The sequence below is a fragment of the Peromyscus maniculatus genome, chromosome 3 (genome assembly GCF_049852395.1).
Source record: "Peromyscus maniculatus bairdii isolate BWxNUB_F1_BW_parent chromosome 3, HU_Pman_BW_mat_3.1, whole genome shotgun sequence".
Classification (NCBI taxonomy): domain Eukaryota; kingdom Metazoa; phylum Chordata; class Mammalia; order Rodentia; family Cricetidae; genus Peromyscus; species Peromyscus maniculatus.
The window spans coordinates 11,702,570-11,725,029 of NC_134854.1; the positions used below are offsets into that span (position 1 = coordinate 11,702,570).

Genomic DNA, 22,460 nt, shown 5'->3' on the forward strand with positions numbered 1-22,460 from the left:
TTACTAGAGTTAGTGAAAAAGTTCTAGAAAGATCTTCTTTATCCCCTTACTGTTTATCTCCTTGTTCAGTTTTGGAGAAGTTACAGCTTGCTTATACAAAGTTATGATTTCTTTTTCTTTTTTTCCTTTGGTTGAGCAGTCATGTGTGCCATGGTGCCCCTGTGGAAGTCAGAGGATGGCCTAGGGTTTCTGATCTTTTCTTCCACCTTCTATGAAACTGGCTGCATACACCAGGCTAGCTGACTCTTAAACTCGCAGCTATTTTGATGTCTTTAACGCCCTTCTTCCTGCAGGAATGCCAGAATTGCAGGCTACACGTCTCAGTCTCCATCCTCAGCCCTTCCCACCTGCACACAAGCCCTTCTCCCACAGAACCATCTCTGCAACACATATTTGTTCATTGAATTGCACACCGTATTTCATTTTTACACACGGCATACAATACCTAACTTTGCTAGTAAGATGAGCACTTGAAATCTTGATCCCCCTTCACCACTCCTTGAACTAAATATAAGCAGCTTAACTCTTGTGGAGAAGAAATAAGGTTCAAATAAAAATATTAGGAACAGCCAGGCGGTGGTGGTGCACGCCTTTAATCCCAGCACTCGGGAGGCAGAGGCAGACGGATCTCTGTGAGTTTGAGGCCAGCCTGGGCTACCAAGTGAGTTCCAGGAAAGGCGCAAAGCTACACAGAGAAACCCTGTCTCGAAAAACAAAAACAAAAACAAAAACAAAAACAAAATATTAGGAACAAATGGACAACTGTTTTAGTGTCACCAAGTTGGTCAAAGGCTGCATCTTGGTCTTGTGTGACTCTGAGTGTGTCAGTCATATACTCTGTGCTCTGGTTGCCTCATAAAGGGAGAAAATAAGAGAAAGTATTTTGAGTTTCTTCATGAAGACTCAGTAAGGTGTATCATATCCCTATCCCAGTTGGGGATATGGCAAATGGTTAAAATGGTTAACTATTACTATCATAGAAGAGAGTAGAATAATCAGTAGCAGAGGGTGGGTGAGGAAGGAAATGGAGAAAGGCTAGCTAGTGGGTACAGGAGTATGTCTACGCAGGGGTAATAACTTTAGAAACTATATATCACACTAAATAGGGTTGACAACAATTACTTGTATACTTAAAATAACGCATACAGAGGATTTTACAAAATAAAGGAATGATAAATGCACAACTACTATGCATTAATTAAAAACAAACAGTTTCAATATTAATGCACCTTTGCGGTGCAGCAAAAGCATTCATTTTCCTGAAAAAATGGAGCGTGAGGTATTGACTATCACCAGGGCCACATCAAAATAATGGGTGATATTCTGAGGCTCAGTTGGTGAGTTCAATCACCAGAATTCTAGTTAAAACGCCAGGCGTGATGGCATGCACTTATAATCCCAGTGCTATGGAAAGGAGAGATCAGACTGCAGGGCCTAATTACAGGAGATCCAGGCCAGGGAGCGACCCTGGCTCAAAACCAGGGGTAAAAATAGCAGATGTGGCCTCTGAACGCTGTTTTCCATACACCTACACACTCAATGCAATTATGTCATGTACTTTACACATGTTATACCAATGAATTCTTACACTAGCCTTGCTGGGGTCCAAGCTCAGGTTTGTGAACTCCAGGCCTCTCTCTGGGCATCATGCCATGAACCCAGTGTCTGCTGCGTCGGGAATTAAGTGTGTGTTCCTGACCACTCCCCAGGTTTCCCTCTCCTCTCTTTTTGCTGCATTAGCTTGGCTCCTGGTGAGCAAGCCAGTGCCCATGTCTCAGTCTCTCATTCCATGTCACAGGGTGTTTGTCTCCCTTGCAATTCATATGTTGACATCCTAATTCCTAGTGTGACAGTATTAGCAGAAGTAATTAGGTCATGACACTAGTAGTTTGTTTTCTCATAGCAGTACATAAGCACATCCAGAGCCTCCCTTTCTAGTGCCTAGATGATTAGCATTCATCGGAAGAAACTGGGGAGAACACAGACATTCAGACCACGCCATGGGCTTGCACTATAGAAATCATTATTTTAATACATATGTGTATGTGGGGTGTAGGGGGTGTGCATTCACATGCCAGAAAAGCAGGGTGGAGGTCACAGACTTCCTTCCACCCTGTGGGGTCATAGAATGAAATTCAGGTGTCAGGCTCAGTGGCAACACCTTTTAGCTCCTGAGCCATCTCACTGGCCTTAAATTGTTTTTGTTTTTGTTTTTGTTTTTAAAAAAAAAAAAACACCAAGGTGTGCTGTATAAAATAATTTGGAAGCACTGGGATGCTCAATTATGAGATCAGAAATAATACTGATGATAAGAATGAAGCCAAAGAATTGGAGGTGAAGATGAAGACCAGAGGAATAAAGGATTCTGTGTCTAAGGGGTTGTAAGCAACACAACACCTACAGTAATAAAACCATCCAGAGAAACAGGCCATGTGAATGACATTGGCCCTACAAGGCATTCAGGGGGAACCTTGCACCAGGCTGCTGGATGTGCATCTGGAATACTAGCACACTGCTGGTGCTTTACTAGCTGGGTGGTTACAAGAGTGCCCACGGTTAGTATGCAGACTCATGCCATAGGGCCTACATAGCTATGCTCTCAATTCAAATGTGTCCCTGCTGGCTTGTCTGATTCACCACCCCCTTCATATTTCCTGGCTTAGAAAATGACAAGTAGCTGGCACCTCTGATGCCAGGACCCCACTGGCTATTCTAAATATCTCTGGTTGATCCTCAGGCCTGAGTCTTCCATGTTGTACCACACAGTAATCTAAATGAGTAGAAACATTCTGGGGAGGCCAGCCTTCCAGTAAAAAAAGAACACCTTAATCCGAGATCAAAGCCCCCTGCCATAGACATCCTAGTGTGCCCTGTAACCATTCTTCATGAGCGATGCAAAAATTATGATGATATAAGTACACATGTGAAAAGGCATTCTTGGGTTAGGACAATGACATTATGAAGCATCCTGTGGACTACTTAATCCTCATCATTTATTCATTACGTATTCATGAGGCATTTCTCAAGCACCTAGGTTTTATGTTAGTCTTTGAAAATGAATTTGATGTTTGAAAATCATCTTTTGCCTGTGCAGAGTTTTGTCTGCCCACCTAACATCAAAGTTAACTCCCTCATATATCTATCTGAACCAGAGTTCTATATATAGGGTATTTTACTTGTGTATGTATGCCAATGGAGTGCAATTCAAGCAGAAAATATTAAAATGAGCATGTATGCTTGTTTTCACATAATTATATATTTAGTATTATAGGATACAAGACATACTATAAGCACTTGTATATAATTTATAAATTAAGATACACTGAAGGTTCATACTCAAATATTTCATCAGTTGCTTTTTAAAAGCAAGTGGATTTGGGCCAGTAAGATGGCTCAGCGGGTCAAAACATCTACCAGGTAGCCCTAATGACCTGAGTCTAGGACTCAAAGTGGAGGGAGAGAATTGACTCCTGAAAGTTGTATCTTACCTCTACATGACATGTGTGTGGAGACTGATCTTTTTTATAGTAATAACCATTATTATTATTATTAATATGTTTTCAGGAGCATTCAGTGGATTATTTCCAGATTAAACCATGTGGCTTTCCTAGAGAACATACGTAATCAGGTTTATGTAGAGCCATGACTTGAGACACCTCCAATCCCAAGGAACTAGAAATGATACTAATACTTTTCACTTCCTTCACGAAATACCAGCCCGAGCCATATACATTCTCAAGCTGTACTTGTTCTTTGGTGAGGACAGACCAACCGAACACACTGTTTTCTGCCGTCCTCACTCCTGGTATCTTGGAGGAGGGAAACTGGGTCCAGGGGGCTTTGAGGAGGAGGGAGGAGAAGCTAAGGGAGCTATTAGGTCAGTAAATGACAGCAGGAGAAATGGCAGCTGACTGACAGGAAAGACGGGGAAATAAACATGTCATAACAATGCCTTTGTGGATTCAGCACAGTGGAGGCAGTGTTCCTAATGAGGGCCAGAGTCATTAAGAAGGGAGTCGCTGGTGGGAGTGCTCTGTTCTGTTTTTCAGGGAAGCAGGTCAGTGTTTTTATGTTTAAGGAAATATTCCATTAAAAAAATTTTAAAAAAAGTTTAAATTAAAAAAAAGGATTTTTACTGACAGCTGTGAAATCCATTCAGTGATGATTTTGTAGCTGCAAGGGAAATTAACCACCTTGATTTGGGGCCACATTGTTTTCACTATGTTGCTCTGATGTCAGAAGAAAAGTTCAATGAACAGGTGTATGGCATTCCAGTCTACAAATGAAGTCCTGCATTCTTACTCTCTGTGATGTGTTGGTCTTCTAGGTTTTTAGCTCACAGGACTAGAAAGAAAGCCCAGGATAAAGTGTTTGGTGCACAAGCCTGAGGACCTGTGTTCAGACCCCATGAGAAGGCAGCCCAGGCATTTCTGTAACTGCAAGACTGCAGAAAGCAGGCAGAGACACACTAATCATGGGGAACAGCTGGCCAACAGATCTAGCAGAAATGTAAGCCCTAGGTTCACTGAGAGACTCTCAAAAATTAGAGTGAAGAGCAAGAGACGACCCCTGGTCTCTGTATGGTCTCTCTCTCTCTCTCTCTCTCTCTCTCTCTCTCTCTCTCTCACACACACACACACACACACACACACACACACACACACACACACACACGGCAAGGTGACTTCTGTTTTTTTTTTTAAACCAGCTTTCCCAGATTTTAAAAGATTGAAACCACCAATGCTGACAATTTCTTCTCTTCCCATGTGGAGAAATAAAAGAAGTACACTTTCTCCTTTCAGTTCAACAAGCAAAGCACATGGCAGATGCAAATGTGTAAAGGAAATACATTTTAAAAAATATGTTTCTAGCAACCTCTAGGCCGAGGAGGGGCACAGAACGACACCAGAGCAGGAGAGTACATTCATGTCACTAAGGTACTGCAGGAAGACACAGAAAGTGGCATGTAAATGCTCACACGTGGGTGTGGAGGACTCAGGCGATGTTTCTGAGGGGAAAAGACACCAAACCTGGTGCTTCTGATGAGTAAAATGAGCCTATCGAAGAGGTCAGGGAATTCCAGAGAAGTCAGCTGCAAAAGCACAGACATGTGGAAACCCCGGAGAAGTTAAGTGACTTAGCAGAGGCATTTAGACATCAGAGCTAGTACTAGAGGTCCGGTGTCTCTCCAGGCAAGCTCCCTCCAGTTCTCATAGAATACATGCAAATGAATCCATCATTTCCAAATGATAGTGAAGCAAGGACTCATCGATTTAGTGAGGGGTTCCAGAGGTGTTGTTGTTGTTGAGAATATGCAGAAAGAGACTATGTATAAAATCTTCTGTACTTGAGTTAGCTGGACTTGTTCTTCACCTCAAAGCTCTCAGATGAAGTCTCTTTTGGCTGGCTGACTTCTTGGCCTGGGGCACTGGCCTCCATGGTCTTTCCTTGCTTCACATTCCCATTTGTGTTCTACATGGAGAGATAGGAAGCCTGTGGCGGTACTTGTCACAGAAGGACAGCATGACTGAAGATCAAGTGGTAACAGGCTTCATAGATGCAGGGAACAGTAAACAGATCTTTGATTCATACATAGAAAGTGAGCCAGAGATCCGAGGGTGAGACTGGTGGGTACGTGGGTAAGCTGAGAATCCCTGAAAATGACAGCTAGGCAGCTAGCCTGCTGAGTCTACTATAATAACCTTAGCATGATGTTCATGACAGCATATTGTAAATGACATAGGAGATGGAGACCCCGGAACTTACTTAGATTCTCGGGGAAAGAGAAAACATTTCAAACTTGATGTTTAAACTACTGCTAATATTTCCCAAAATTCTAAATTAAGAAGTAGACAGTAAATAAAATTCATAGGATTGTAGCTAAACTATATGGTTCACCTTCTTCTGAGACTGGTTTGCTTATGGCCCAGATACTTGGAGCCTATTTATAGGCATGAAATCTCCTCCAAAGGCTCATATGTTGGAAGTTTGGGCCCATGAACAATGTTCAGAAGTAGGACTTTGGGAAAGTGAGTAGATCAAGAGGGACCTAAATGATCAGTGGATAACTTGGTTGATAGATGTGTGATTTGTTAGCATTCTTAGGAAGAAGTAAAAAGTAGGAAATGAAGCATCGTTGGAGGAAGTAGATCTTTGGAGACATGCCCTTGGCTTTAATCTCTGTGGTGATTTGAATGAGAATGGCCCCATAGTTTCAGTAGTTTGGAAAGGATTAGAAAGTATGGCCTTGGTGGAGGAGGTGTGTCATTGGGGGTGGGGTTTGAAGTTTCCAAAGATTTGTGTGATTCCCAGTGCTCGCTTTCTGACTAACTAACGTTTGCAGATCAGGAAGTGAGCTCTCAGCCGTTCCTTCCTCTTGACTACTCTAGAGGCAGTGGGACTTGGGAAAACAGAACAGATAAATGAGGCTGGCTAAAGTCTCATGCAATAGCTAATTTTATTCAGAGCATTGAACAATTTAGACACTGAGGGTTAAGAGGGGTCACCTGAGTCAAGTCTACAGTCACAAGGGCAGGACTCACTTGTCAGGCAAGCTGCATGTGGCAACAACATGGTTTCCCATAGAGGCATGTAAACAAACAACAATGGCCAGACGTAATAAATAATCTGAAGTAAATTCGCTCCTATCTGAGACATCTGAGGGGCACAAAAGCATAATCCAAGAATAATTCTGTGTTTTTGAAGAAATTGAGGTCACAAGACTCTAGTCGTGTTTTCTTGGAGTTTTCTCACAAGCACTCAGAATTCTTAGAGGACAGCATTCTTGGACCACATTGCAACACCTTCTTTCCACACTTCTCTCTAGCACTCTGAAATCAAAGCTAAATTAAACACTTACTTTCATAAATTGCCTCTATCATGGTGATTTATTATGATAATGTAAAAGTAACCAAGAAAATCCCTTTCATCCTGACCGTGATGAGAAGAGCAGTGTTGCTCTGCCATGCTTTCTTATCCTATGAGGCATTACCTCACGGCTCAAACTTAAGGAGTCAGAAAACCCTGGATTGATGCCTCTGAGACCAGGAGCCAAATCTTTTTTTCTTTTAAAATTGTTTTGCTCTGACATTTTATTACAACAAAAGAGAAGTTATAGTTTGTTAGCTTGGTGTTCTTGTGGGACTCCTAATGATGGGAATGGGGCTATCTCTAACTCTTTCCTGCTTTGGGGAACCTATTCCTCCTACTGGGTTGCCTCATCCAACCTTAATACAAAGGTAGGTGCTTAGTCTTACTGTAACTTGATATGCCATGTTTAATTGAAATCTCTGGGAGGCCTGATCTTTTCTGAAGGAAAATGGAGGAGTGGATGGTGGGTTGGGAGGGGAGGTGGGGAGGAAAGATTGAACAGAAATGGGGAGGAGGAGAGGAGAGGGGGGAACTGCAATTGGGATGCGATACATGAGAAAAGAATAACTTAAAGTTTAATAGAAAATAAAACTGAGAGAGAGAGAGAGAGAGAGAGAGAGAGAGAGAGAGAGAGAGAGAGAGAGAGAGAACTAATTGATGCAAAGGCTCCTTACTCTATAGTTTCAACCCTAAACCCTGAGCAATTATGTGCCAAGCTTTACAGAGAATGAATTTGACTTCACGTATTCATTGAAAGTATGAGCAATTGCAGTCCTCTTTTCCCCACACAATTCTACCCCTGTACTCACAGCCCCTCCAAAATGTATTTGGGCTCCCAATGGGGCATGTAAGGTTACTTACTGCAATGTTAATATTAATACTACTGTTAATAACAATAACCACAATAAAACATTTCTTCAACTTCAGACAGTACAATAAAATTATCTAAAGGAAAGAAGATGTGAATAAATATAGAAGGAGGTACCTTACACACATCCCAATAATCGTCAGGGAGATCAGCACAACAATTTTCTTTTTCTTATAACAGAAATAGCAGACCTGTGATGGTTTGGAAGAAAATGGCCTCCATAGGGAGTGGCACTATTAGAAAGTGTAGCTTTGTTGGAGCAGGTACAGCCTTGTTGGAGAAAGTGTGTGACTGCCTGGATGCATATTGAGGTCTCCTATGCTCAAGCTATGCTCAGTGTGTTACACAGTTGCTTCTGCTGACTGTGGATCAAGATTTAGAACTCTCAGCTCCTTCTCCAAGCACCATACCTCACTGCATGCTGCCATGCCACCCACCATAATAATAACGGACTAAAACTCTGAACAGTAAGCCAGCCCCAATTAAATATCTTCCTTTATAAGAGTTGCCATGGCCATGGTGTCTTTTCACAGCAATGGAAACCCTAAGACATCATCCTAACTGAACTATCCAATCTATAAAAAGGGCATATTTCCCCTTATTCAAGCCATACAGAACATTGTAGTCAGCTGAATGGCTACCCCTTAAAAGATATGTCAGCCTCCTAATAGCTAAAAGCTGTGAATATTACATTACTTAGGAAGAGTGCTTGCAAGTGTAGCTAAGTCAAAAATGTTAAGATATAGAGAACATCCTCTATTATCTACATTGTGCTGGCTAGGTTTATGTCAACTTGATACAAGGAAGAGTCACATGAGAGGAGGAAACCTAAATTCAGAAAATGCTTCCATAACATTGGCCTGTAGAACGTTTCTTAGTTAGTGAGGAAGTTGTGAGTGGTGCAGCCCTTGGTGGTAGTCCTGGGTGCTATAAGAAAGCAGTCCGAGCACTTCATAAGGAGCAATCCTCCATGTCCTTTGCATCAGCTCCTGCCTCCACATTACCACCCTATTTTAGTTCTTGCCTTGACTTTCTTCAATGATGAACAGTGAGGTGAAGTATAAGCCAAATAAGTCCTTCCCTCCACAGTTGCTTCTGGTCATGGAGGTCCAGCACAGCCATAGTGACCCTAACTAAGACATGTGCAAAGACACTTTCATTGGCAAGTATCTTTGTAATAGACGCATGGACAAGACAGTCACAGAGGAGAAATTGGTGAAGATGGATATTCAGAGTGAAACTAAATGGACACAAGCCGAGGAATCTGGTCACCATCAGAAGCTAGAAGAAGCAGAGGCAGATTTCCCTAGAGCCCCTAGATGGCATGTGGCCCTATCAGTACTTTCAGTTTAGACTTCTGGCCTTGAAAATTGATAAGTAACGCATCATTTTTTAAATCAACTTTTGAGGATTATTTGTTATTGTAGCTAGAGTTTTCCTGTCTTGCCCACAGTCAGGACAAATCTTTGTCACCCGCCAGTCCCACAGCCACTCAGACCCAACCAAGCAAACACAGAGACCTATATTGCATACAAACTGCATGGCCATGGCAGGCTTCTTGCTAACTGATCTTATAGCTTAAATTAATCCATTCCCATAAATCTATACCTTGCCACATGGCTCATGGCTTGCCAGGGTCTTCACATGCTGCTTGCCATGGTGGTGGCTGGCAGTGACTCCTTCTGCCTTCCTGTTCTTTCTTTTCTCCTCTGTTAGTCCCACCTATACTTCCTGCCTAACCACTGGCCAATCAGTGTTTTATTTATTGACCAATCAGAGTAATTTGACATACAGACCATCCCACAGCATGTAACAGCGGCCAAAGAAATGAATACAAATTGCTTTAGAAATATGAAATTGAGGCTATTTGAAGCTAGTGAATTTGAATTATTTGAACTGAATTGAATTATTTAAAATTTGCTGTTCTCTTACCATTAAAAAAGAAAGAAAGAAATTAAATTTATGAAGGGACTCAAACTTCTCCAGCACGACCCTTTTCCCAGCCTGCCGTGTACCTACTTGGGAGCTCTGAACATTAGTTATAATGATATGCACAAAGTACTTTAGAATACACATGTTTTGTTCTACTCATATTTCAGTTTTACCTCTGAGATCACTGTATAGTAGGTATTAATTTATTGTTATCCATATTCTAGAAGTTCAAAAACTTAGGTTTTATATAAAATTAGTACTTAATTATTCTTCAGATACTTATTGAGAGTATGCTTAACATCAGAACTTGTAGTCACAAGTTTTTCTGTGTTCCACTGGCCAGCCAGAAGTCAGGACAAATCTCTCCCTCTTGCATCCCCCAAGTAAACACACAGAGGCTTATGCTAATTAAAACTGCTCAGTCTTTAGCTCAAGCTACCTACTGACTAGCTCTTATTCTTAAACCCATTTCTGTTAATCTATATGTCACCACATGTTCTGTGGCTTTACCTGTGTGCCATTACATGCTGCTTCCTGGACGGCGGGCTGGCGTCTCCTGACTCAGCCTTCCTCTTCCCAGAATTCTCCTAGTCTGCTTTTCCTGCCTATACTTCTTGCCTGGCTACTGGTCAATCACTGTTTTATTAAACCATTGTACAAAAGCATTATTCTAAAGCAAGAATTCATGTAAGTTCCTTGGAATATAGAATTTATGTTTCAAGTATAAGATGTCAGATGATTTGGTAAACACTGAAATAAAATAAAAAACTAAGAAAATGAGTATTGTCCTTGTAACATTTAGTGTTTACACAAATAAACAATAAGAAAATAAACACACATAAGCATATGTAAGTATAAATAATAATTCATGATGAAAAATGATATAATGATATGAGTGTGTAGTGTAAACATATAATCATAGACAATGTCACCACTCTAAAAAATCTTTAAAATAAAGTATAGGAAAGGGCCAATGAATAGACAATTGAAATGTAGTAGGATCTGTCCAAGGAAATAGGAGCTAAGCCCTATGGCAGGATAGAAGGTGAAGTGTGGGAATCAATTGGAGAAAATCAACATCCTGGATAAGAGGTAGTTAACATGGGGACATGGAGAGGAAGGACAAAGTGATCAACTAGTGCCAGGCTCAGGTGACAGTGGGAGAAAGCTCATTGGGAGATGCTGTGGGATGTCCTGTATGCTGTGACTATGTTGCTATGATTGACTGATAAATAAAACGCTGATTAGCCAGTAGTCAGGCAGGAAGGATAGTGTAGACAGGACAAGTAGAGAGGAGAATGCTGGGTGGAAGAAGGCTGGGTCAGAGGATGCTACCAGCCACTGCCATGAGGAGCAGGATGTAAAGTACCGGTAAGCCACAAGCCATGTAGCAAGGTATAGATTAATAGAAATGAGTTAATTTAAGATATAAGAACTAGAGAGCAAAAAGCCTGAGCCATTAGGCCAAACAGTTTAAATAATATGTGTCTCTGTGTGTTTACTTGGCTTCAGGACTAGCAAGTGAGAGAGAGTTGTCCTGACCGTCGGCCAGGCAGAACCAAGAGATAACCCCAGCTACAAGGAAACTCCAAACTCCAAGCCCATTCCATGGTGTGTCTTACAATATGTGTGCCTCACTGATACATTTCAAATGCTTCAATTATCTCAGAACTATTAGTGGACTTTCTGTATCACATTTTCCTCACTCTAACAATAAAATCTTTAATTCAGTGTTACCAAAATCACAACCCATTTGAAATATGCCCAAAGATTCTAGTAGCCATTTGATGTCAGGGAAAGCCTATCTTACCGCCGACTTGAAGAGAAGAAGGGAGAAAAGAAGGACATGAGGTGGAAGGGAAGAGGCTTAGGCCACTCTTGTAAACACCACGTGTGTGTACCATCAGTATCACACAAACACGGCCTCGTTCCACAGGCCCCACAGTTCTGCCAGAGTACAGCAAGGGTTGGTGTCATGTCTCTCTCCATTCTCTATCCTTCACTTTGTTGGTTCTGAAGAGCATAAAACGGACTTCTGGGTTGCTCTATCATCAACAGAATGGTATTTGGAAACCCTGCTCATGAATGAAAGATATGATTTGTAAGCAAACGAATATGTCTGGGGCATCTAAAGATTCAATTATTGAACAATGGAAAAATAAAATAATGAAGCCAGATAAAATGTGGCCATGGATGCCAAAGATGATAAGAAAAAGGTAAGGTTGAAATAAACCATTGCAAAGTTTAAAAAAAAGAAAGAAAGAAAGAAAGAAAGAAAGTGCTGCCTCTTCTCTTTTTCTGGTTTTCTGAGACATTGTTTTGGTATAATCCAGCTGGTCTTGAACTCCTTACATAGCCAAGACTAGCCTCCTATTAGTGATCCTCCTGTCCCAGCCTTCCAAGTGCTGGCGCTTCGGATGTATATTAATATGCCCAACTGTAAAGTCTCTTTTGAAGATTCAGTTTGGTTTGACTGGAGATCTTCTCTTAGACAGTGAATGAGGACTTCATATATGATCTCTCAGTGAAAAAGACACCGATCATTCATACAAATATGAATACTTTCAAAGCGACACAGGAGCCACTTCTTAGGACTCAGCTAATATTTTGTTTTCTGATAGATTCATGTTATAGGGTAGCCGATATTTGATTTATTTTTATTGTATTTAATTCACATGTGTATGTCTGTGTGAATGAAGGCTAGATGTGTTCAGGCACTCACAGGGGCCAGAAATCAATATTGAATGCCTTGAAGCTGAAGTTACAGGTGATTGTAAGATACTAGACATGGGAGCAGGAAAACAAACTTAGGTTCTCTGGGAGAACAGCAGGGGTTTACCCACTGAGCTTCTCTGTCCAGACCCCTTTAACAGTTTGAAAGAAACAATTTTAAAATTCAGGAGTTATTTTTAGTACTTTTAATGTGATTTTGTTCACTGAAGTATCCAGCCAATAAGTAATGGATTGTTCCTGTAATCAAGTTACATGTATGTATTATAAACTATTAATATACAGCATGCACAGATTTCTATTTCTGAAAATAACTCAGTCATCTAATTTTTTAAAATTAACCTTATAAATTCTATGTTGTATTCTCTTTAGAATTCAATTTTCCAAAATACAATGCAAAATTAATCATTTAAGTAAATGTTTGAGTGGCTATTTTTTTTTTTTGAGTTAGTTATTGTAAGGTGATTTCAAAGAAAAACCACATAGCAAAATTAGGTTATTTTGTTCCACTTGCAATCTTTGTTTATGTCATATACCTTCTGTTATGAAGGCTTACATACAATTTGCTATATTTCTCTATAGCATCATGAAACGTTTACAACGGTATTAGGATGAAAATATTCTTATGCATCTCCATTCCCTTGGGGCTTGGCCACCACTCATGGTACAAATCCAGGATTCCTCTGATTCTTCCTCTTCAAGCCTTCCCCTCAGGCAGTCTGCCCTACCCATCTCCTTCCTTACTGACTCCAGACCTCTTCTCTTCTAGAGACCCCACGGCCACCACACTCAGCAGGGACCCGAGTAGGCTAGCAGAGCCCTCCTTGTTCTCCTTCATTCTGGTCTCTAGGGTACCCTGAGTCCTGCCTCTGCTGCCCACTTCAGCACCTGCTCTAGTAGAGCAAACATGAATCCATATTGGGAAATGTTATCAACTTGACAAACGACATAAGAAACAATTAGAGTGAAGTGCCTTGTTATTGTCTAAAACAGTGCTGAGAAAATGTTTCAAAATTTTATAGGCATTATCTGAGAAATAAATTGAGATGCATAAGTCTTTTTAACAAAATTCAAGAACAAGTATTTCTTGAAATAGCAACACTAAACTAATTGAACAAATGTATTAATAATTGTTTATCATTGTCCATAAAATCTAGCAAATATAATACAAATGGGAAGTTAATAACTTCAGATATTCTGTCAGTGGTGACAAGTAAGAAACCCTTTTTTGCTGTAATTAAATGGTATGAGAAGCACTACAGAACTGATAACACAGTAACTTCCATCACGGTCATGTGGAGGGGCAGAAGATTTCTTTTTTTTTTTAAATATGTATCTTATTTCTGTATTGGCAATAAGACCCTAGAAATGAAAATGTGAATGTATCAATTCCCTTTTCTCCTTTCTGTGACAACCCCTGACCACAGCACCTTAGAGAAGAAAATGTTTTTGGCTTGTGGCTCAGGAAGGGATAGAGTCCATGACAGTGAGAGTCCATGACAGTGAGAGTGGGAGTTTTCCTTCACTTGGAATCCTCCCCCAGGGAGCAGAGTCAGGTGCTGATGGATACACAGATGATGTCTTCCTTTTTTTCTTTTTATTCAAAGATTCCTGCCTAGGGAACTGTGCCACTAGAATTCAAGGTGAGTTTTCCCTTCTCACTCAAACATCACTGGAAACACCCTTAGAGATATATCCAGAGGTCTATCTTCTGGGTGTTCTAAGTCCAATCGTGTTGAAAACGAAGGTTAGCTATCACAAAGAGCATTCCTCTACAGTGGCCAAGGTTTTTCACTTGCAAAAAATAAACTCCAGAAGATAGGTGACCTGTGAAGAAGTTTTGTTTAAAAGTTATAAGACAATCTGGACAATGTGTTTATGACCTTAGATGAGAAGTTGTACTGTAATAATATATTTTCTCTTAAAAGTAATTAATATATAAAACATTATAACAGTTACAAGTTTAGCTTCATTTTTTTTTTTTGCATTTTCTCTATTTTAGGGCAAAGTCATCTTTAAATTAATGCGTAGGAGGAAATACTGAAATATAGCTGCAATTGTCTACCCCTGCCTCATCTCTCCCTCCAAAAAATGTAAGATAAAGAGAACAATAGTGTTAAGTGATGTTGACTTGCCTTATCAGTTAGCAAAATATTTCTCTATAGTTATAGTAATCAAATCAACATAATATCGACTGGGAAATGAACCAAATAATTAAGAAATTATATGTGTACAAAAGCACATACATATTTTCAAGTATTTTATGCCTTCATGTTTAAATATGGAACAATTATTTGCATACTAAATGGTACTGATGCAGTGAACTATTGTGATGATTAATCTCAGTTGTCAAGTTGGTAAGGTTTGGAATCAACTGCAAGACAAGCCTTCAGTGAGGAACTATCTCACTTAGTTGAAGTGTCTGCCTAAAAAGTGTGTGGTGAGCCAGTGAAAGAGAGATGGCTTAATTGGTTAAAGGCACCTGCCACCAAGCCCCAAGACCAAAGTTCAATTCCCAGGACCCATGTGGTGCAAACAGAGAACTGACTCCCAAAATTTGTCCTCTGAATAAATGCAGGCTGTGTCATGTGTACCCCCCTCCTACACATAGGAATACAAAATAAAAATGTAGATTGTCTTTAGGAATAAATATAAATGTAATTTTGTGTGTGTGTGTGTGTGTGTGTGTGTGTGTGTGTGTGTGTGTGTGTGTGTTATTTAACTATCAGCAATTAAGGAAAAAGAGGCCAAAAATTTAAGAACTTTAAAGAGTACATGGGAGAGGTTGGAGGGAGGAAAAAGAGTAAAGAAAATTATGTAATTATATGATAATTAAAAAATTTTTTTTCAAAGACCCTATACACACATATACAAATATGTATATGATTATATATATATATATATATGTGTGTGTGTGTGTGTGTGTGTGTGTGTGTGTGTATGTATGTAAGATGTGTCTAGGATCTTTACAAATGCAATAAAAAATTAAGAGTTAGTGGCACCATTTCCTGAGTTCAAGTTCTAGACTGCATAAAGAGGGGAAAGCAAGCTGAGTGAATAATTCTCCTTCCCTGCTTCAGGATTTCAGATGCACCATAATCAGCTTCCTCAAGTCCCAGTCAGTAGTATTTGTCAGATAAAACAAAGCCTTTCTCCCCTAAGTTGCTTTATTCAAGATGCTTTTTCACAGCGATAAGAAAAGTAGCTCAGACAATTGTCTACCTTGAAAATAGTAAAGTTACAATTCTTTAAACAGTAGACATGGTGCTGACTAATTTTATGCCAACTTGACATAAGCTAGAGTCATTTTGTAAGAGGAACCACTACTGAGAAAATGCTCCCGTGAGGTTGGCCTGTGGGAAAACCTGTAGGGAATTTACTTATTTAGTGATTGATATGGGGGCAGCTCAGACCATTTGACCCATGGGCTAACAGTCTCAAGTGGTATAAGAAAGCGGGCTGAGCAAGTCTTCAGGAGCAATCCAGTAAGCAGCATTTTTCCATCAGCTCCCACTTCCATGTTCCTACCTTTAGTTTCTACTCTGACTTGATTAATGATGGCCTTCAATTTGAATGTAAAAAATAAATATTTAAAATGCAAAATAAGACCACATAAATGACTTTAATCATAAGAAAAATAAATACACATCATACTATATTAGAAAGTGAGAATATTTTTATTTATACCTTTCTACCTACTGTAACTTCTTACAGGAATAAAATTCCTATGAATAAGTGAGTTTGCATGTATCATGTTGTTTATGGCAATGTTGTTCTTAGAGAAAATAAATGAAAGTAATTTGGTTAATAATTCAATCAAATTTATTGTGCCATGGTCTACATTACATATTAGTATGCAGTCACTAAAGAAAAAGAATTAAAGTTCAGTTGAAACAATTCCCACTGATGCTGTTAAGCTACGAAAACAAAATGCAAAGACATGTATCTAACATAGCTTTACAGAGCATAAACCAAAACAAGCAAGAGAACAGTAGGTACAGATGTGAATAAACACCAGGCTTGTGCATTATATAACTCCAGGGGTTCCATTCACACACAGAAAACAGTTACAACAGGCTAGTAATGTATGCTTGAGCAGTTGTTTGCAGCATGCCTGTAGTATGATTTCAGGTGTAAATTCAGATGTAAATAGACACAAAGACAAAGCTGCATTTAAATACGACTACTTGTATGTAAACATACAGATTTGTGAAGTCCAGGCTGGTAGCATGGGTTACTCTGGGCAGAAAGAAACACATACAAGAAGACACTTGAGTGAAAGAATATGGGAGGAGAGAAAAGAAGAAAAAGACTCAAACTTAACTAAGATGAATGCTAGTCCTATCTATGCATATATTAACTCATATTTGTATGATACATAAATTTTTAAAAAAATCACACACTAGCCATTTCTAAAATAAAAAAAAAAAAACTAACTACGGAGCTTTTTTTTATTTTGTGCATTATATTTCCTTAGCACTTTACCAGAATCAGCTCATGGGGATGATCCTGACTGTCTACGCAAATTTAATTCATAAGTTTATTTTTTCTCAAGTCTCTTCAACTTCTCTATTAAAAATTTAAGTGAAAGTTTGTTTACTGTTTATGTATTTACTTGTTTCTGTATGAGCGGCATTCATTCCTTGTTTATTGTAGCAGAGTCTACATGCTTTTCTATATACCCTTCAATTTTTAACATGGACTGAAGTGTGCTCCCCATTGCTTTATGAGAAATTGCACTAAATTTGATGGCTTAAGAACATTAATATTTACTGGTCAGTGTCATAATATGGTACCCAACCAAAAGGCTGCAAGAGGACAAGAGAGACTTCTGGGAAGATAGAGCACAAGCCAGCACTCTCCTGGAACCTAACTAGGACAGTGCAATCAGTCACCGTGGCTCTGCTCTGTTCTGTAGAATCATCATACTACTGGATCACCCCTGAGTGACACCATGAGTTACCCCAGGGAGTGAACATCAGGAGACCTCTGGGAGGCTCCTGAGAAGCCTGCAGACACAGTGTGCTTAAGCAGAGTGACATCTTTGTGGTACTCTCTACTGTTTGCTTGTGGCAAATGCTGCAGGACTTTAAAGCTCTGTTTGTAGAAAACAACAAACTCTTTCCCAAATCTGTACCTTTAATAACTTTATTGAGATGGAATTGCTTTTGTGTGTATTCCTTTGAAGAAATCTTTGCTCAAACCCAGATCATAGGCTTTCTGTTTCATCTTCTCTTAATTTTAGTAAATTGTATTTTACATAATTAAACATTTTTCACATACAATAATTTTTAAAATTCTTTTGTTATTTTCAATGTCTGGGTGATATGCTTTGACAATCCATCACATTTCTTCTTGCTTTTCTTGATCTGTATAGCTAAGAACATACCAGGTGTTTTTTTTTTCCCAAGGGATTAATCTTCCATTAAAAATATCCTTATTGCATGTCTAAATCTTTTCTAGTCTATTTTTTTGTTTTGCTGTGTATACTGGGCTTACTTTGTCCTATTTTTCCTAAGTTTCTAAGTTGCATCATTGACTCAGAGCTTCGTTTTTTTTTTTGTTATTATATACTCATTCTTTCAATTCTCTCTCTCTCTATGTCCTTCATATACTTTGTATTAATAAAAATACACTCATTTTTAAATGTAGTGTTCTGAAAATATCAGTTGCTTAAACTTACACTATTCTTTCAATGTGTTTATTGGTATTGTGTCAAGTTTTTCTGTATCATTAACAAGCTCATCAGTGATGCAATTCTTCTGTTTCCCTATATTTAGCTGGGAAGGGCACAACTCTGAAGTTAATTTAACAAACTTTAGTCATCTCTTGTGATTCTCAGTGCTACTGCTAACCTTTTGAAGTGAAGTACTGGCTCTAGACTCCAGAAAGTCAGCATATTTGTGCTCACTACTTATTACAGAAACAAAGCAGTTTTCAACGTCAATATTCTGATATTTTGCCCACCCCTCAGGGTCCATCTATGAGACTTGGGGCAAAGTGAAATAATTTAAGAATGCAAAGCCCTGTGGGCTTTGCTCTAAAACCTAAAATCCTTTTGATCTGACCCAGGGATCCTCTATTTTCAACTATCATGTAGGACACAATAGATGAGTAATTTAAAGTTTTATAAGTGGGAAAAGTCAAATTTCAGGTACTATATTCTTCTATAGAGATGAAATTCCTTGTTTCTTGTCTTAATTCTGCCAATTCTAGATTAAATAAGAAGCCACATTGGAGACCAAGTGGAAGGACAGGCAGGTGGCCTCTAGAAGCTACTGAAAGACATTGTGAGCTCCATGCTCTGACTTCCCAAATCAGAAAGAGTACATGGGATCTCTTGGAGCTTTGCCTTTTTACCCGTAGTTGAACTGTAATCACAGCTCAGAGGACCTGACACCCGCCTTTGGCCTCCATGGGCACCCACATACATATTTACATGCATACACTTAATATAAGCAAAGTTACAATACTCCTATAACAAAACATTAATGTTCAAAAGATTACTGAATTTGTAGTATACATTTAAACTGAGTATTCAGACTTACACCATAACATATCCCTTTTTCTTTCTTTGGTTGGTCTTATATAAGAATTTAAACAAATCATGTATTCTGGTTTATTTTTTGGATGGTTATTACATAGTTAAGTCATAACATATATCTTATTTAATACATATTAAGAACATATGTTACAACAATTCCTTTGGAGCCAGCATCTACCTATAACATGAATGCATTTTTAACAGAATAATGTATTTACATATTATGAGTGCATCATACTAAACTGACTCTTTTATCATTCATTGAATGCTGTTCCTAAATTTTATAGTAAAAATTAACAGAAAACTAATATTTCCAGGATATTACATTATTTTTTCAAAACATAACACATTCTAAGCAAGTAAAAAACTTAGTGACTTCCATTGCAATGAACACGTTCACATTATGAACTAATTTAAACCCTTTATTCCTTGAAGCCCTGTAATAGACGTCAATGTTGGAATAAATTTCCCCAAATTCCCACATTCTGCAAGATATAAATGAATTTTTAGACATTTAACCAAGTGGATAGCTTCAGAGTTTCATGAACTATAAGAAACCAAAATGACCCAAACTCCCAATATGAACCCAACATAGCCTATAGTTTCCTGAGAAGATTTTGCAAATCAGTTGCTTATTAAGAAAATCATAAGAAGAGGTATTTGTGTTATTTTATGTGTCTTTAATATTATTGCAGGGCAGTTAACAAAATGTGAGTGATAGTAAGAAATGCAAGAGAGTCTCTTGCTCTGAGAGCATGCACCAGTACTGCAGAGGTTTAAGCCAGTCAGGTCCCATCTCTGAGAGGGGGATGTGGGCACAGGGATTGAAGCCTTATCAAGAGGCTCTCTGCAACTGACAGCCGCTGGCAGAAGAAAAACATCAATTTACTCCAGTAGAGTGTCACTGGGTATATCAGTCACTTTCCAGGCCAAGCTCCATGCCAAGAGTAGGTGGCCAACACAAATGACCTCAATGGTACTTTTGTATATGCTTCGTCACATTTTGCTTTGTTTTGGCTTTGTTTGGTGTTTGTTTTGTCTTACTTTTCTTTTTTTTTCTTTTCTTTTCTTTTTTTTTTTTTGGTTTTTCAAGACAGGGTTTCTCTGTGTAGCTTTGCACCTTTCCTGGGACTCACTTGGTAGTCCAGGCTGGCCTCGAACTCACAGAGATCCACCTGGCTCTGCCTCCCGAGTGCTGGGATTAAAGGCGTGCGCCACCACCGCCCGGCATTGTCTTACTTTTCTTTTGTCTGTTTGTTTTGATTTTCATTTTTGTGGTTTTGTGGTATTTTAAAAGAGAGAGAAGCTCTCTAAAAAAGTAAAGTATTTATGGCCCATAGGCACAATGAAATAAAATTTCACAATAGGGTGGAATGAAAAGGACAGACTTCTAAACTTGAGAGTGAGTGCTAACATGATCAGGAAGTCAAAAACATCTACTCCATTGTGTACAGTCCTCATTGTCCCTCTTTCTCTTCCTCCACTTTCTTCTTCTGTTTCTACATTTTTTTTTTAAATCTCCTCCTCCTTCCTCTTCTTTTTCTTCTCAATCTTCTCCTTCTTTCCTTGTGCTGGTGACTGAAGCCAGGGCATCAACTATACTATGCATATGCTCCACTATTGGGTTCTAAAGTCACTTCACAACCAAGATCACATTACTCTTGCCAGTTGTCACTTGTACTACTTGTGTGGTTAGTAAATACAGAAGTAGCATGTTAGCCGGGTGGTGGTGGCACACGCCTTTAATCCCAGCACTTCGGGAGGCAGAGGCAGGCGGATCTCTGTGAGTTCGAGGCCAGCCTGGGCTACCAAGTGAGTTCCAGGAAAGGTGCAAAGCTACACAAGAGAAACCCTGTCTTGAAAAACCAAAAAAAAAAGTAGCATGTATTTAATCCCGATGCAAATGTAAGACAGTATCAATGTGAAATAAAACTATGTTATCATCCTAGGAGAAAAAACTCTTCTTCGGTTACATGCAAAGCATTTACATCTGAGGACATCAGCACTTTCTTCAACAAGGTATCTGACAAGTGGTAAAACTATTAAAAGCTCTTATGGGCATGAGTGTTGAAAATAAGCATAGAGAAAGAATAAGGAGAGTTTTGGCATTGAATCTGTGTTTTGAAGAAAGTGTTCATAATTATGGATGGTTGATTACATGTTCTTCTTTTTTCCCAAATTCAGCAACTCTATATGCTACTCAATTTTATTTGACCACATTTAGACTTTTTCTCTTTAAATAAAAATACTTCCCAAGACCAAGTGCAAATTATAAATAAGGAGTGAGTACTTTTGCCTTTCTTACTGATTTGTGGGAAATGTCAGTTTTTCACATTGTCCATCTATGAAGATGGAAGGCTTAACGAAGCACTCTGAAATACAAGGCACAGGCCAGTCAGCTTTTAGAGGCTGGGGGCCATATATGTCTTATACCTTGGAGTTCCTTCTGTTCCTTGAAAAGATCCTGGTCAGTAACAGGAAAACTGAATAGTTTTGATATAAAGAAATAAGTGGATGCCATCAACTGTTCTTTGTGTTACCTAGTGTAATGTTGTGTAGACAATCTCACATATTAGGGAAGCTGGACAATCAAGATATATGTACAACATGAATTTGTTTGTTTTTAAAAAATGGTATCAGACAAAGATTCCCATCTAAATGAAGGAACAAATTTAGAATCTATTAAAAATCCCCCCTTTAGCTTAAAATGTTGACATCCCTGGGTCTTGTGCCAGCATTACATAATTTTAAAACTTCCCCAAACAGAATCCTTCAACTCTGAAGTTTTTTTCTAACAATGACATTCATATAATGGAAAACCTTAAATGTTACAAAGTGTTTCTTGGTTGATAACAAAATGCATACCCCAAATTATTTTTTCTGTCACACAATGTTGACATATATTGGCCATATAGATAGACCCAGAAAACAAATGTTCCATTTACATCCTCCATAGCTTCCCCTGAATTCATCATTCTCTTGCCATCTTAGTATTTAAATATATCTTTTAATTTTGTCTTTCTTTGTAACAGAAATGGAATGACGAAGCTAAGGATGAGAGCAGAAATGACAGATCGATAGAGGTACACGTTCAAACTCATACAAAAACTGTCAGGTCCCCCTCTCAATTAAGAATGAGGAAACTCTGAAAAACTACAAAGAGACAAATGTTCTCTGAAAGTAGAAAACTGACTAGGCAAGTGAGAAGTGAGATCAAGTTGGCATTGTGTGACATGAAAGTTAATTCTTCAGAGTAACTAGGATTTTTAAATTTCTTTAAGTCATTTCTTTAATTTTCTAAAAGTTATCTTAGTGTTGAGCTAATTTTCTCAAATAATTATTAAAGTAATGAAAAAAATCAGACAATTTTATAATTATTTTTATAGTATATATGTATACATATAATCCCATATTTCATGTAAAATTTATTTATACATGTTTGTCTGGAAATTCCAGCTTGCTCCTGCAAAAGCCCTCATTTTTCTCTTTCTCTTCCTCTCCCCAAACTCTGCCCTC

At 38.7% G+C, this 22,460-nt stretch overlaps 1 long non-coding RNA gene across 1 annotated transcript in view; it reads left to right on the plus strand.

Annotated features, from left to right (window-relative positions):
• LOC121827868 (uncharacterized) overlaps positions 1-20,972 on the plus strand; it is a 38,656-nt gene extending 17,684 nt beyond the window's left edge. The window contains exons 2-3 of the long non-coding RNA XR_006070173.2: positions 14,403-14,493; positions 20,894-20,972. This is a non-coding gene — a long non-coding RNA (uncharacterized LOC121827868). The remainder of the gene's footprint in view (positions 1-14,402; positions 14,494-20,893) is intronic.
• The last annotated feature ends 1,488 nt before the right edge of the window (positions 20,973-22,460 follow it).